The 12249-nt window shown below is 43.7% G+C and overlaps 1 long non-coding RNA gene across 5 annotated transcripts in view; it reads right to left on the bottom strand.

Annotated features, from left to right (window-relative positions):
* The window catches only part of LOC307181296, a 1479290-nt gene that overhangs the window by 980496 nt on the left and 486545 nt on the right, over positions 1-12249 (bottom strand). The gene's annotated exons all lie outside the window — the stretch shown is intronic.

Genomic DNA, 12249 nt, shown 5'->3' with positions numbered 1-12249 from the left:
AAAATCAAAAAGACGCAGCCACCCCAAAGTTTGGAACGGATCTGTTTACAAGAACCTCGTTTACAGTACAAGTTCAACATCGCAGAAAGTGAAAAATGGATAAAGAAGTTGTGGTATTTACTTACAAAGCAATATCACTCAGCAATGAAATCTGTGTCATCAGGCCCATAGCAGCACAATGAGTGGATTCAGGTATGATGATTCAACTGAAATAAGTCACACAGAAAAAGAAACATCATTAGATATCTGTAATACACGGAATGTAAACTTGGCTACACAGGAACTGAATTACAGAACAGAACAGGGTCTCAAATTTAGAAAACCAACTTATGCTTGCTTAAGGGTAAAGGTGAGTTGGGGTGCTGCATAAAACCAGAGATTGAAATGAGCACAGATAAAGTTCCTTAAGTCAAATATGGAATAGACAAGAGCTACTCCTTGCTCAACGAAATGGACTCAACACCGCATATTAAACGCCTAAGAATGTACCTGACTAGTAAGTATCTTAAAACCTATGGATTGCTATGTCTCCGAAAGAGAATCAAGCATGTGTACAGGGGCATAAACGCAGCAGTGATAGGATTGGAGAGGTTCGGTGAGCAAATGAAGACCCTTTGAAGTCATATTGCATGGTACCCATTCCACGGGTCTTAACTCTCCAGGTTTAAGGTATTCTTCCTTCAGCTAAAACATGCATGTGGAACCCAAGTATGATGAACCATGTGAACGGGAGACGTGTTCAAATATGTCTCAGTTTTCCTCCCCTGGTACTCGGGTGCAACATTCCAGACGCTTTACTAACACTCTCCCGACTTGGAGAGTCAGCGCCTTTAACCTCCTGTTTGGCCCAGTTTGCAATTTCTGCGGAAGATGAACAGGAATAGCGAGAACCAATGAGAGACTAGCTGGAGGTGTCTGGACGGGCAAATTTAACTCTCATTTCCCACCAGGAAGAGGAAATAACCAAAGGCTCAGCGTGCCGTGCCGGAACCAGATTAGGGCCTGAAGCCATCCTGCGGTGTTGTGGCCAGTTCACAAGAAAGCAAGTTGAAGAAAGGAGCTCAGGGGCACTGTAATTCACAAACCTGCAGAGTTATAAATGACAGCTACCCTCCAAAAATAGACTGAAGTAAGGCTGCCAAGAGGACTTGAAAGCGGGGCAGAATTGCAGGAAACCGATTTCAGGAGGTAGACTGGAATTGCATTGAAAGCATAGGAAAAGAGGCAGAACGTCCACAATGATGCACTTGGCCAAAAAGGGCGTATGCGTTTTTTCCTGAATATATTCAGGAAAAAACGCATACGCCCTTTTTGGCCAACCAAGCAAGCTTGCAAAGGAAATCTGCACTACAATGAAGTCTCACTTCCTCCCGGTCAAAAGGGCCATCTGAAAAAAGTGTAAAATCCAGAAAGGCAGGACAGGCCATGGAGAACTGGGAGCCTTGTTATGCTGATGGGCGGGATGTAAATTGCCAACAACCACTGGGGAGAAGTGTATGGTGTTTCCTGAAACATCTAAAAAACAAAGCAACAGAATCTAGGGCACTTCCACTTATGGTCCTATAGCTTAGGGAAATTAAAATCAAAAAGACACAGCCACCCCAAAGTTTGGAACCGCTCTCTTTACAACAACCTCGTTTACAGTACAAGATCAACATCGCAGAAAGTGAAAAATGGATAAAGAAGTTGTGGTATTTACTTACAAAGCAATATCACTCAGCAATGAAATCTGTGTCATCAGGCCCTTAGCAGCACAATGAGTGGATTCAGGTATGATGATTCTAACTGAAATAAGTCACACAGAAAAAGAAACATCATAAGATATCAGTAATACACGGAATGTAAACTTGGCTACACAGGAACTGAATTACAGAACAGAACAGGGTCTCAAATTTAGAAAACCAACTTATGCTTGCTTAAGGGGAAAGGTGAGTTGGGGTGCTGCATAAAACCAGAGATTGAAATGAGCACAGATAAAGTTCCTTAAGTCAAATATGGAATAGACAAGAGCTACTCCTTGCTCAACGAAATGGACTCAACACCGCATATTAAACGCCTAAGAATGTACCTGACTAGTAAGTATCTTAAAACCTATGGATTGCTATGTCTCCGAAAGAGAATCAAGCATGTGTACAGGGGCATAAACGCAGCAGTGATACGATTGGAGAGGCTCGGTGAGCAAATGAAGACCCTTTGAAGTCATATTGCATGGTACCCATTCCACGGGTCTTAACTCTCCAGGTTTAAGGTATTCTTCCTTCAGCTAAAACATGCATGTGGAACCCAAGTATGATGAACCATGTGAACGGGAGACGTGTTAAAATAGGTCTCAGTTTTCCTCCCCTGGTACTCGGGTGCAACATTCCAGACGCTTTACTAACACTCTCCCCACTTGGAGAGTCAGCGCCTTTAACCTCCTGTTTGGCCCAGTTTGCAATTTCTGCGGAAGATGAACAGGAATAGCGAGAACCAATGAGAGACTAGCTGGAGGTGTCTGGACGGGCAAATTTAACTCTCATTTCCCACCAGGAAGAGGAAATAACCAAAGGCTCAGCGTGCCGTGCCGGAACCAGATTAGGGCCTGAAGCCATCCTGCGGTGTTGCGGCCAGGTCACAAGAAAGCGAGTTGAAGAAAGGAGCTCAGGGGCACTGTAATTCACAAACCTGCAGAGTTATAAATGACAGCTATCGTCCAAAAATAGACTGAAGTAAGGCTGCCAAGAGGACTTGAAAGCGGGGCAGAATTGCAGGAAACCGATTTCAGGAGGTAGACTGGAATTGCATTGAAAGCATAGGAAAAGAGGCAGAACGTCCACAATGATGCACTTGGCCAAAAAGGGCGTATGCGTTTTTTCCTGAATATATTCAGGAAAAAACACATACGCCCTTTTTGGCCAACCAAGCAAGCTTGCAAAGGAAATCTGCACTACAATGAAGTCTCACTTCCCCCCGGTCAAAAGGGCCATCTGAAAAAAGTGTAAAATCCAGAAAGGCAGGACAGGCCATGGAGAACTGGGAGCCTTGTTATGCTGATGGGCGGGATGTAAATTGCCAACAACCACTGGGGAGAAGTGTATGGTGTTTCCTGAAACATCTAAAAAACAAAGCAACAGAACCTAGGGCACTTCCACTTATGGTCCTATAGCTTAGGGAAATTAAAATCAAAAAGACACAGCCACCCCAAAGTTTGGAACCGCTCTCTTTACAACAACCTCGTTTACAGTACAAGTTCAACATCGCAGAAAGTGAAAAATGGATAAAGAAGTTGTGGTATTTACTTACAAAGCAATATCACTCAGCAATGAAATCTGTGTCATCAGGCCCTTAGCAGCACAATGAGTGGATTCAGGTATGATGATTCTAACTGAAATAAGTCACACAGAAAAAGAAACATCATAAGATATCAGTAATACACGGAATGTAAACTTGGCTACACAGGAACTGAATTACAGAACAGAACAGGGTCTCAAATTTAGAAAACCAACTTATGCTTGCTTAAGGGTAAAGGTGAGTTGGGGTGCTGCATAAAACCAGAGATTGAAATGAGCACAGATAAAGTTCCTTAAGTCAAATATGGAATAGACAAGAGCTACTCCTTGCTCAACGAAATGGACTCAACACCGCATATTAAACGCCTAAGAATGTACCTGACTAGTAAGTATCTTAAAACCTATGGATTGCTATGTCTCCGAAAGAGAATCAAGCATGTGTACAGGGGCATAAACGCAGCAGTGATACGATTGGAGAGGCTCGGTGAGCAAATGAAGACCCTTTGAAGTCATATTGCATGGTACCCATTCCACGGGTCTTAACTCTCCAGGTTTAAGGTATTCTTCCTTCAGCTAAAACATGCATGTGGAACCCAAGTATGATCAACCATGTGAACGGGAGACGTGTTCAAATATGTCTCAGTTTTCCTCCCCTGGTACTCGGGTGCAACATTCCAGACACTTTACTAACACTCTCCCCACTTGGAGAGTCAGCGCCTTTAACCTCCTGTTTGGCCCAGTTTGCAATTTCTGCGGAAGATGAACAGGAATAGCGAGAACCAATGAGAGACTAGCTGGAGGTGTCTGGACGGGCAAATTTAACTCTCATTTCCCACCAGGAAGACGAAATAACCAAAGGCTCAGCGTGCCGTGCCGGAACCAGATTAGGGCCTGAAGCCATCCTGCGGTGTTGCGGCCAGGTCACAAGAAAGCGAGTTGAAGAAAGGAGCTCAGGGGCACTGTAATTCACAAACCTGCAGAGTTATAAATGACAGCTATCGTCCAAAAATAGACTGAAGTAAGGCTGCCAAGAGGACTTGAAAGCGGGGCAGAATTGCAGGAAACTGATTTCAGGAGGTAGACTGGAATTGCATTGAAAGCATAGGAAAAGAGGCAGAACGTCCACAATGATGCACTTGGCCAAAAAGGGCGTATGCGTTTTTTCCTGAATATATTCAGGAAAAAACGCATACGCCCTTTTTGGCCAACCAAGCAAGCTTGCAAAGGAAATCTGCACTACAATGAAGTCTCACTTCCCCCCGGTCAAAAGGGCCATCTGAAAAAAGTGTAAAATCCAGAAAGGCAGGACAGGCCATGGAGAACTGGGAGCCTTGTTATGCTGATGGGCGGGATGTAAATTGCCAACAACCACTCGGGAGAAGTGTATGGTGTTTCCTGAAACATCTAAAAAACAAAGCAACAGAACCTAGGGCACTTCCACTTATGGTCCTATAGCTTAGGGAAATTAAAATCAAAAAGACGCAGCCACCCCAAAGTTTGGAACGGATCTGTTTACAAGAACCTCGTTTACAGTACAAGTTCAACATCGCAGAAAGTGAAAAATGGATAAAGAAGTTGTGGTATTTACTTACAAAGCAATATCACTCAGCAATGAAATCTGTGTCATCAGGCCCATAGCAGCACAATGAGTGGATTCAGGTATGATGATTCAACTGAAATAAGTCACACAGAAAAAGAAACATCATTAGATATCTGTAATACACGGAATGTAAACTTGGCTACACAGGAACTGAATTACAGAACAGAACAGGGTCTCAAATTTAGAAAACCAACTTATGCTTGCTTAAGGGTAAAGGTGAGTTGGGGTGCTGCATAAAACCAGAGATTGAAATGAGCACAGATAAAGTTCCTTAAGTCAAATATGGAATAGACAAGAGCTACTCCTTGCTCAACGAAATGGACTCAACACCGCATATTAAACGCCTAAGAATGTACCTGACTAGTAAGTATCTTAAAACCTATGGATTGCTATGTCTCCGAAAGAGAATCAAGCATGTGTACAGGGGCATAAACGCAGCAGTGATAGGATTGGAGAGGTTCGGTGAGCAAATGAAGACCCTTTGAAGTCATATTGCATGGTACCCATTCCACGGGTCTTAACTCTCCAGGTTTAAGGTATTCTTCCTTCAGCTAAAACATGCATGTGGAACCCAAGTATGATCAACCATGTGAACGGGAGACGTGTTCAAATATGTCTCACTTTTCCTCCCCTGGTACTCGGGTGCAACATTCCAGACGCTTTACTAACACTCTCCCGACTTGGAGAGTCAGCGCCTTTAACCTCCTGTTTGGCCCAGTTTGCAATTTCTGCGGAAGATGAACAGGAATAGCGAGAACCAATGAGAGACTAGCTGGAGGTGTCTGGACGGGCAAATTTAACTCTCATTTCCCACCAGGAAGAGGAAATAACCAAAGGCTCAGCGTGCCGTGCCGGAACCAGATTAGGGCCTGAAGCCATCCTGCGGTGTTGTGGCCAGTTCACAAGAAAGCAAGTTGAAGAAAGGAGCTCAGGGGCACTGTAATTCACAAACCTGCAGAGTTATAAATGACAGCTACCGTCCAAAAATAGACTGAAGTAAGGCTGCCAAGAGGACTTGAAAGCGGGGCAGAATTGCAGGAAACCGATTTCAGGAGGTAGACTGGAATTGCATTGAAAGCATAGGAAAAGAGGCAGAACGTCCACAATGATGCACTTGGCCAAAAAGGGCGTATGCGTTTTTTCCTGAATATATTCAGGAAAAAACGCATACGCCCTTTTTGGCCAACCAAGCAAGCTTGCAAAGGAAATCTGCACTACAATGAAGTCTCACTTCCTCCCGGTCAAAAGGGCCATCTGAAAAAAGTGTAAAATCCAGAAAGGCAGGACAGGCCATGGAGAACTGGGAGCCTTGTTATGCTGATGGGCGGGATGTAAATTGCCAACAACCACTGGGGAGAAGTGTATGGTGTTTCCTGAAACATCTAAAAAACAAAGCAACAGAATCTAGGGCACTTCCACTTATGGTCCTATAGCTTAGGGAAATTAAAATCAAAAAGACACAGCCACCCCAAAGTTTGGAACCGCTCTCTTTACAACAACCTCGTTTACAGTACAAGTTCAACATCGCAGAAAGTGAAAAATGGATAAAGAAGTTGTGGTATTTACTTACAAAGCAATATCACTCAGCAATGAAATCTGTGTCATCAGGCCCTTAGCAGCACAATGAGTGGATTCAGGTATGATGATTCTAACTGAAATAAGTCACACAGAAAAAGAAACATCATAAGATATCAGTAATACACGGAATGTAAACTTGGCTACACAGGAACTGAATTACAGAACAGAACAGGGTCTCAAATTTAGAAAACCAACTTATGCTTGCTTAAGGGGAAAGGTGAGTTGGGGTGCTGCATAAAACCAGAGATTGAAATGAGCACAGATAAAGTTCCTTAAGTCAAATATGGAATAGACAAGAGCTACTCCTTGCTCAACGAAATGGACTCAACACCGCATATTAAACGCCTAAGAATGTACCTGACTAGTAAGTATCTTAAAACCTATGGATTGCTATGTCTCCGAAAGAGAATCAAGCATGTGTACAGGGGCATAAACGCAGCAGTGATACGATTGGAGAGGCTCGGTGAGCAAATGAAGACCCTTTGAAGTCATATTGCATGGTACCCATTCCACGGGTCTTAACTCTCCAGGTTTAAGGTATTCTTCCTTCAGCTAAAACATGCATGTGGAACCCAAGTATGATGAACCATGTGAACGGGAGACGTGTTAAAATATGTCTCAGTTTTCCTCCCCTGGTACTCGGGTGCAACATTCCAGACGCTTTACTAACACTCTCCCCACTTGGAGAGTCAGCGCCTTTAACCTCCTGTTTGGCCCAGTTTGCAATTTCTGCGGAAGATGAACAGGAATAGCGAGAACCAATGAGAGACTAGCTGGAGGTGTCTGGACGGGAAAATTTAACTCTCATTTCCCACCAGGAAGAGGAAATAACCAAAGGCTCAGCGTGCCGTGCCGGAACCAGATTAGGGCCTGAAGCCATCCTGCGGTGTTGCAGCCAGGTCACAAGAAAGCGAGTTGAAGAAAGGAGCTCAGGGGCACTGTAATTCACAAACCTGCAGAGTTATAAATGACAGCTATCGTCCAAAAATAGACTGAAGTAAGGCTGCCAAGAGGACTTGAAAGCGGGGCAGAATTGCAGGAAACTGATTTCAGGAGGTAGACTGGAATTGCATTGAAAGCATAGGAAAAGAGGCAGAACGTCCACAATGATGCACTTGGCCAAAAAGGGCGTATGCGTTTTTTCCTGAATATATTCAGGAAAAAACGCATACGCCCTTTTTGGCCAACCAAGCAAGCTTGCAAAGGAAATCTGCACTACAATGAAGTCTCACTTCCCCCCGGTCAAAAGGGCCATCTGAAAAAAGTGTAAAATCCAGAAAGGCAGGACAGGCCATGGAGAACTGGGAGCCTTGTTATGCTGATGGGCGGGATGTAAATTGCCAACAACCACTCGGGAGAAGTGTATGGTGTTTCCTGAAACATCTAAAAAACAAAGCAACAGAACCTAGGGCACTTCCACTTATGGTCCTATAGCTTAGGGAAATTAAAATAAAAAAGACACAGCCACCCCAAAACTTGGGACGCCTCAGTTTACAAGAACCTCGTTTACAGTACAAGTTCAACATCGCAGAAAGTGAAAAATGGATAAAGAAGTTGTGGTATTTACTTACAAAGCAATATCACTCAGCAATGAAATCTATGTCATCAGGCCCTTAGCAGCACAATGAGTGGATTCAGGTATGATGATTCTAACTGAAATAAGTCACACAGAAAAAGAAACATCATAAGATATCAGTAATACACGGAATGTAAACTTGGCTACACAGGAACTAAATTACAGAACAGAACAGGGTCTCAAATTTAGAAAACCAACTTATGCTTGCTTAAGGGTAAAGGTGAGTTGGGGTGCTGCATAAAACCAGAGATTGAAATGAGCACAGATAAAGTTCCTTAAGCCAAATATGGAATAGACAAGAGCTACTCCTTGCTCAACGAAATGGACTCAACACCGCATATTAAACGCCTAAGAATGTACCTGACTAGTAAGTATCTTAAAACCTATGGATTGCTATGTCTCCGAAAGAGAATCAAGCATGTGTACAGGGGCATAAACGCAGCAGTGATAGGATTGGAGAGGTTCGTGAGCAAATGAAGACCCTTTGAAGTCATATTGCATGGTACCCATTCCATGGGTTTCAACTACCCAGGTTTAAGGTATTCTTCTTTCAGCTAAAACATGCATGTAGAACCTAGAGTATGATCAACCATGTGATAGGGAGACGTGTTCAAATATGTCTCAGTTTTCCTCCCCTGGTACTCGGGTGCAACATTCCAGACGCTTTACTAACACTCTCCCCACTTGGAGAGTCAGTCCCTTTAACCTCCTGTTTGGCCCAGTTTGCAATTTCTGTGGAAGATGAACAGGAATAGCGAGAACCAATGAGAGACTAGCTGGAGGTGCCTGGATGGGCAAATTTAACTCTCATTTCCCACCAGGAAGAGGAATTAACCAAAGGCTCAGCGTGCCATGCCAGAACCAGATTAGGGCCTGAAGACATCCTGCGGTTTGCGGCCAGGTCACAAGAAAGCGAGTTGAAGAAAGGAGCTCAGGGGCACTGTAATTCACAAACCTGCAGAGTTATAAATGACAGCTACCGTCCAAAAATAGACTGAAGTAAGGCTGCCAAGAGGACTTGAAAGCGGGGCAGAATTGCAGGAAACCGATTTCAGGAGGTAGACTGGAATTGCATTGAAAGCATAGGAAAAGAGGCAGAACGTCCACAATGATGCACTTGGCCAAAAAGGGCGTATGCGTTTTTTCCTGAATATATTCAGGAAAAAACGCATACGCCCTTTTTGGCCAACCAAGCAAGCTTGCAAAGGAAATCTGCACTACAATGAAGTCTCACTTCCCCCCAGTCAAAAGCGCCATCTGAAAAAAATGTAAAATCCAGAAAGACAGGACAGGCCATGGAGAACTGGGAGCCTTGTTATGCTGATGGGTGGGATGTAAATTGCCAACAACCACTGGGGAGAAGTGTATGGTGTTTCCTGAAACATCTAAAAAACAAAGCAACAGAACCTAGGGCACTTCCACTTATGGTCCTATAGCTTAGGGAAATTAAAATCAAAAAGACACAGCCACCCCAAAGTTTGGAACGGCTCTGTTTACAAGAAGCTCGTTTACAGTACAAGTTCAACATCGCAGAAAGTGAAAAATGGATAAAGAAGTTGTGGTATTTACTTACAAAGCAATATCACTCAGCAATGAAATCTGTGTCATCAGGCCCTTAGCAGCACAATGAGTGGATTCAGGTATGATGATTCTAACTGAAATAAGTCACACAGAAAAAGAAACATCATAAGATATCAGTAATACACGGAATGTAAACTTGGTTACACAGGAACTGAATTACAGAACAGAACAGGGTCTCAAATTTAGAAAACCAACTTATGCTTGCTTAAGGGTAAAGGTGAGTTGGGATGCTGCATAAAACCAGAGATTGAAATGAGCACAGATAAAGTTCCTTAAGTCAAATATGGAATAGACAAGAGCTACTCCTTGCTCAACGAAATGGACTCAACATCGCATATTAAACGCCTAAGAATGTACCTGACTAGTAAGTATCTTAAAACCTATGGATTGCTATGTCTCCGAAAGAGAATCAAGCATGTGTACAGGGGCATAAACGCAGCAGTGATAGGATTGGAGAGGTTCGGTGAGCAAATGAAGACCCTTTGAAGTCATATTGCATGGTACCCATTCCACGGGTCTTAACTCTCCAGGTTTAAGGTATTCTTCCTTCAGCTAAAACATGCATGTGGAACCCAAGTATGATGAACCATGTGAACGGGAGACGTGTTCAAATATGTCTCAGTTTTTCTCCCCTGGTACTCGGGTGCAACAATCCAGATGCTTTACTAACACTCTCCCCACTTGGAGAGTCAGCGCCTTTAACCTCCTGTTTGGCCCAGTTTGCAATTTCTGCGGAAGATGAACAGGAATAGCGAGAACCAATGAGAGACTAGCTGGAGGTGTCTGGACGGGCAAATTTAACTCTCATTTCCCACCAGGAAGAGGAAATAAACAAAGGCTCAGCGTGCCGTGCCGGAACCAGATTAGGGCCTGAAGCCATCCTGCGGTGTTGCGGCCAGGTCACAAGAAAGCAAGTTGAAGAAAGGAGCTCAGGGGCACTGTAATTCACAAACCTGCAGAGTTATAAATGACAGCTACCGTCCAAAAATAGACTGAAGTAAGGCTGCCAAGAGGACTTGAAAGCGGGGCAGAATTGCAGGAAACCGATTTCAGGAGGTAGACTGGAATTGCATTGAAAGCATAGGAAAAGAGGCAGAACGTCCACAATGATGCACTTGGCCAAAAAGGGCGTATGCGTTTTTTCCTGAATATATTCAGGAAAAAACGCATACGCCCTTTTTGGCCAACCAAGCAAGCTTGCAAAGGAAATCTGCACTACAATGAAGTCTCACTTCCCCCCAGTCAAAAGCGCCATCTGAAAAAAATGTAAAATCCAGAAAGACAGGACAGGCCATGGAGAACTGGGAGCCTTGTTATGCTGATGGGTGGGATGTAAATTGCCAACAACCACTGGGGAGAAGTGTATGGTGTTTCCTGAAACATCTAAAAAACAAAGCAACAGAACCTAGGGCACTTCCACTTATGGTCCTATAGCTTAGGGAAATTAAAATCAAAAAGACACAGCCACCCCAAAGTTTGGAACGGCTCTGTTTACAAGAAGCTCGTTTACAGTACAAGTTCAACATCGCAGAAAGTGAAAAATGGATAAAGAAGTTGTGGTATTTACTTACAAAGCAATATCACTCAGCAATGAAATCTGTGTCATCAGGCCCTTAGCAGCACAATGAGTGGATTCAGGTATGATGATTCTAACTGAAATAAGTCACACAGAAAAAGAAACATCATAAGATATCAGTAATACACGGAATGTAAACTTGGTTACACAGGAACTGAATTACAGAACAGAACAGGGTCTCAAATTTAGAAAACCAACTTATGCTTGCTTAAGGGTAAAGGTGAGTTGGGATGCTGCATAAAACCAGAGATTGAAATGAGCACAGATAAAGTTCCTTAAGTCAAATATGGAATAGACAAGAGCTACTCCTTGCTCAACGAAATGGACTCAACATCGCATATTAAACGCCTAAGAATGTACCTGACTAGTAAGTATCTTAAAACCTATGGATTGCTATGTCTCCGAAAGAGAATCAAGCATGTGTACAGGGGCATAAACGCAGCAGTGATAGGATTGGAGAGGTTCGGTGAGCAAATGAAGACCCTTTGAAGTCATATTGCATGGTACCCATTCCACGGGTCTTAACTCTCCAGGTTTAAGGTATTCTTCCTTCAGCTAAAACATGCATGTGGAACCCAAGTATGATGAACCATGTGAACGGGAGACGTGTTCAAATATGTCTCAGTTTTTCTCCCCTGGTACTCGGGTGCAACAATCCAGATGCTTTACTAACACTCTCCCCACTTGGAGAGTCAGCGCCTTTAACCTCCTGTTTGGCCCAGTTTGCAATTTCTGCGGAAGATGAACAGGAATAGCGAGAACCAATGAGAGACTAGCTGGAGGTGTCTGGACGGGCAAATTTAACTCTCATTTCCCACCAGGAAGAGGAAATAACCAAAGGCTCAGCGTGCCGTGCCGGAACCAGATTAGGGCCTGAAGCCATCCTGCGGTGTTGCGGCCAGGTCACAAGAAAGCAAGTTGAAGAAAGGAGCTCAGGGGCACTGTAATTCACAAACCTGCAGAGTTATAAATGACAGCTATCGTCCAAAAATAGACTGAAGTAAGGCTGTCAAGAGGACTTGAAAGCGGGGCAGAATTGCAGGAAACCGATTTCAGGAGGTAGACTGGA

This window comes from Stenella coeruleoalba (genome assembly GCF_951394435.1).
Source record: "Stenella coeruleoalba genome assembly, contig: scaffold_34, whole genome shotgun sequence".
In the NCBI taxonomy this organism is placed as follows: domain Eukaryota; kingdom Metazoa; phylum Chordata; class Mammalia; order Artiodactyla; family Delphinidae; genus Stenella; species Stenella coeruleoalba.
This window is presented reverse-complemented; position numbering and strand designations above follow the sequence as displayed.